This window comes from Durio zibethinus, unplaced genomic scaffold (genome assembly GCF_047325235.1).
Source record: "Durio zibethinus cultivar Kanyao isolate XHJ-2024 unplaced genomic scaffold, ASM4732523v1 HiC_scaffold_3, whole genome shotgun sequence".
NCBI classification, from domain to species: domain Eukaryota; kingdom Viridiplantae; phylum Streptophyta; class Magnoliopsida; order Malvales; family Malvaceae; genus Durio; species Durio zibethinus.
The window spans coordinates 5,872,625-5,877,893 of NW_028323044.1; positions in this window are offsets into that span (position 1 = coordinate 5,872,625).

Sequence of the window (5,269 nt, forward strand, 5' to 3'; positions counted from 1 at the left end):
TCAAAAATTCTATTTTTTCTTTAATTTTAATCTATTCAATGAAAAATTGAAACACGATAATTTCTTGCTGATTCCCTATGGACATCATATCTAGATAGATAAAATACCTCATTAGATAACTAGAGCTGTGTAACAACTTATGTTCGGGGGTTTACATAGACTCATAATTGCTGTTATATTATTATAATATAATTTATAATTATATAATTTATAATTGAAATTAAGAAAGTTTTTTTATTGAATTGAAAAATTGAAAAAAAAAATCAATACTAATTAGTTATGTATCCATTTTTATTTTCTTATACCATTAGAGAAAGACAAGTGAAGAAGAATCGTCCATAAATTTGCCGTCAATAGTTAATAGTTAATGGTTCCAATTTTTTTGTCCTGCATTTTTACTTTTGTAACTGAGAATCCACATTTTCTTTTTCAATAGAAAAGAAAAAAGAAAGGGAAAGTTTTTGTTTTTAGATATTGTGTGTCTTGAGATACTATAACCAATTGAAGGTATGGATCCAATCTAAAAATAAAAAGGGGATACTCTCATTTTTTTGTTTGTAGCCTTTTGGCGACATGGCCGAGCGGTAAGGCGGGGGACTGCAAATCCCTTATTCCCCAGTTCAAATCCGGGTGTCGCCTGATCAACAAAAAACGCGAAATCCTATATTCTGTTTTGCTGATATAACTCGACCAATTTTCTCCGGCAAAAACAAGTGTAAGAAAAGGACTCTTGATACTTTCTTGATTATAAACTTGATTATAAACTTCCGGAGGTTTTGTTTTCTAAAGTGTTGTAAATCCTTACGTCTAGGATTCAAGGAAAAACTAGAGTAGTGGAAGGGAATGAGTAAATCTTGATATGGTAGCCCCTCCCCTACTAATAGAGGGGCTACTATCGGAGTCTTGAATTAGATTGGATAACGGGAGTGTTTAATTAACTAATGAATGGTTGTAGAAGGGTTGGAAGATACTTTGTATACAGACTGATGAAAGTCTCTGAGTGTTCAGGCATCCAATCAATATTAGATTGGATGGATAATTGGCTTTTACTTAATAAGGGACACCAAAAGAAAGAAGAAGTCTTATTATTGCTACATGTGAGTAACATTCTTTTGATACTTCCAAAAGTGTTACTGCGTATTTTGCTTGTGCTTAATGGTTCTCGATTTTACTAGAAATCATATAAGAACTTGTTATAAGCGGATTTATTGAAGTGTTTCATCAACGGTGGTGTGTCAGAATTCCCTTTTCCTTTTGACTCTGCACCGGTAATTCCACTATTATTAGTGAACAATAATGGAAAAATTCCTTCCTATTTGTTTCATATTCATAGAAATTAGGGGACATAATACACATGGATATAGTAAGTCTTGCTTGGGCTGCTTTAATGGTAGTCTTTACATTTTCCCTTTCACTCGTAGTATGGGGAAGAAGTGGACTCTAGGGGTACTTCTAATTGGGTTGAGGAATCAAACCGTATCAATTGTTTTCTAGATCGTTTTGCAAAGCCTTTTTAACTATTTTATTAGTCTTCATTTCGAAATTCTTGGATTCTAGTGGAGTAATGTATTCTATGAATAATACCCTTTCAATCAAAATCAAACAAACATTTCAATAATTCCCATGTTCGTATTTCGAAAGTAAAAGGGATACGGATGATAGGCAATTTATTAAAAAAAAAAAAGAATTCTTCCTAAATTTTCTATTTTGATGAACCAGCTCTTACCAGAGTTATATATGGACAATGAGGGACAAGGAACCCCCCCCCCTTTTTTTTTTCTGTATTTGTTTGTTTTTATTTCCTTCCCTCTTTACTGTTACTGTTCAAAGAGAAAAAAAGTAGTTCTTTTATTTAATAAGATCTTGCCTTAGTGTAGTCACATATTGCACACTTACCCCCTGTTTTATTTATTATTTTAGGAATTTTATTTATGCCATGCTTTATTGACTCATTTCATATCATGGATCAAAGAAAAGAAGTTAAATTAAAAATCGGTTCCATGAAATGAAAGAATTAGAAAATCGTAAGACTTGCCTTTCAATTATTTCAGATTGATTGAAATCAACACAAATAAAATAGATCAAGCGAAGAAATAAAATTGAGATACTATGTACATTACATATATTTCATTACATATATTTAATTGATATCGACATGTATGAAGATACATATTGTAGATTCATCTATATTAAGCTTGTATCTTTATACATTACAATAATAGATATGGATAGTATGGTAGAAAGATTCATATTTTTTTTCTACCATACTATCGAGTTTGATAGGATACTGCTGATTCTAGTCCATTCATTTTATTTAATTTATTTAAGACGTGAAATTGGAATCCTTTTTTTCTTAAATCCTTGATAAAAAGTCAAGTTTCATTCAAATTAATCACTTTGACTGACAGTTTTTACGTATATTATAAGTAAAAAGGCGGTAGGAACTAGAATGAACAGCGCTGTAGCAATAAATGCGAGAATATTTACTTCCATAATTTCATTGTTTTTTTTACTTCGCAATAACTCGGGATTTAATCCCATAGAGATGATAAATTTGTCGCTTGTAAATTCAATGCGATGACTTACATTTCAATGACATCGAATCGGATCAATATCATGAATAACAATATCTAAGCTATCAAATCGATTCACCGTCGAGAATTGAATAGTATAACATAGGAAGCTCTTTTATCCACACCGAATACAAAATTGGATTCCTGGCCCAATCAAAAGAATTCCTTTCCTTTATTTCTATATATTCTTTTCCACTCTTTCTTTTCGATAATCTACCGCCTTCCTTGTACAATCATCTGATGATGTATCATCTGACTGCTTTTCCACTTTCACCGTTTACAAATAGTTTACAAATAAACCCCAACAAAAAATGGAAAGGAAAAAATAAATAAAAAAGGCTATCCTTGGGAATGAAATTCTTTCATTTGTATTCCCTTTCACAGAAAATGGAGGGATCAATTGATGTATTTTTTTTTTATTGTATCCGTCGGGACTGACGGGGCTCGAACCCGCAGCTTCCGCCTTGACAGGGCGGTGCTCTGACCAATTGAACTACAATCCCAGGGCAATAAAGAAAAGTGTACAGCATAGATATTCTTATGATTTCATTCAAGCCATTTTCTATTTAAATTTTAGATTCGAATCGCCGTGTTGTAACAAACAAAGGCGCGAGTGATATATTGATATCCATACGGGTATGCGCTTTAGTGAGAGCAACGCGGATTACTAGTTACTAGTAATCCTTTCGTTATTGCCAAATCGATCGATAATCAATTTTAAAATGAAAAAAAAAAAAGAGTCTTTTTTCTTTACTTTACTCTTTCTTTTCATTAAACTTTATACTTAATGATCCTGATATGAATCTAGATCATTATCAAGGTCAGAATTTATGGGAACAAATAAATAGAACAAATAAAAAACAAATAGCGGTAGGGATGGATATATCAGAAAATTGGACTTTTTTTATTCTTCCCTAATTTTTTTGTTTGGCTTTTCTGGAAAACAAAATACAAAAAAATGGGCATTTTATGTTATGGCGGATCAGCGAATTATTGGGCCGAGCTGGATTTGAACCAGCGTAGACATATTGCCAACGAATTTACAGTCCGTCCCCATTAACCGCTCGGGCATCGACCCAGGAAGAATCAATTATAGGTTTATTGATAATCCATGATCAACTTCCTTTCGTAGTACCCTACCCCCAGGGGAAGTCGAATCCCCGCTGCCTCCTTGAAAGAGAGATGTCCTGAACCGCTAGACGATGGGGGCATATTTGCCTGACCGACATCATACTATGCTCATAGTATGAACAGTTTTTTGAAATTGTCAATATAATGGAATGATATGACTAGATCCGAAAGCTTTTTCCATCTTTTATGATTTTCCATTTTTGATTCATGATTTATACTCATAAATCATTCATTTGAATCGCCACTCTATTCTATATAGAAATAAATTAGATATAGAAATAAATTAGATAAATTCAATCTATTATATTATTATATTATATAAATCGATATTATAAAAAGAAACTAGATTATATTAATAATACAAAGTATAAGATCCTTTCGGGAAGTGATTGGTCTGACATAAACATAAAAAGGGGAGTTAAACTTCATTTCTTCCACTTTCATTCTTCATTTCTTCCACTTTCATTCATTGATTCACTCATTATTAAGATTAAGACGAGACAGGCGTATTTCTATCTCACACTAAGCCAGGAAATTAACAAAAAGTAAATCTGGAATTTTGGGAAGAGGGAGCAAGAAGTTATCGAAAATTATGTGTGTTTTTTTTTTTTTCTAAAAATTGGGTTCGGTGGACAAAGCAAATCTCTTCATCACATGTTTCGATAAAATATATTGGATCCATGTCGAATTGCTAAGGTACATCTATTAATCAAATCAAATAAATGAATTTCGTTCTGTTCTGATAAGCCAATTATGATCGGCCTTGAAACAATTCATTGCATTGATATTTATCAAATCCAATATCAATAAACCCATTTTACCCTCTACACGTTAAGTAAATTAGAATTCTCATTCCTGAATGAGCTACTAGCCACTATGAGTCTACTGCATATACTTATATATATATAACTTATACTTATATATATATATATAAATAGATCTTATCGATTCATTCAGTAATTGAATCGAACGGCCCTTTTAACTCAGTGGTAGAGTAACGCCATGGTAAGGCGTAAGTCATCGGTTCAAATCCGATAAGGGGCTTTTGGCTTTTTTTTTCATAAAACTCCAGTGAAATAGTAGTATTCATATTTAAACGAAGAATAGGGGTGTTGTTTTTATTGGTAATAAAAAACCAACTGTATATGTATAATAATTTAATTAGAAACTGTATAATTTAACTCTAATAAGTTATTATCTAATAAGTTATTATTCTAATGAGTTAGAGTAGAGTAATTCTAAAAGAAAGTTGAACATTTGTTTATTATAATGAATAATGATAAGTCGTCTCTTGAATTGACAAATATATATATATATTTTTATTTTTATTTTGCATTATATTATTCCAATCAAATCCATTGTAAAGAATTGTAAAGATTAGAAATCAACAAAAGAAAAAGTAAGTGGATCTAACCCATTGAATCGTGACTATATCCACTATTCTGATATTAAAATTCGATAGAGATGAAATTGGAACAGTAGATTTCTTTTTTTTTTTCATATTTATTTGGACTCCACAAGAATCTGTCGATATTTCCGATTCAATCTTCTTGTTACTAGGAATA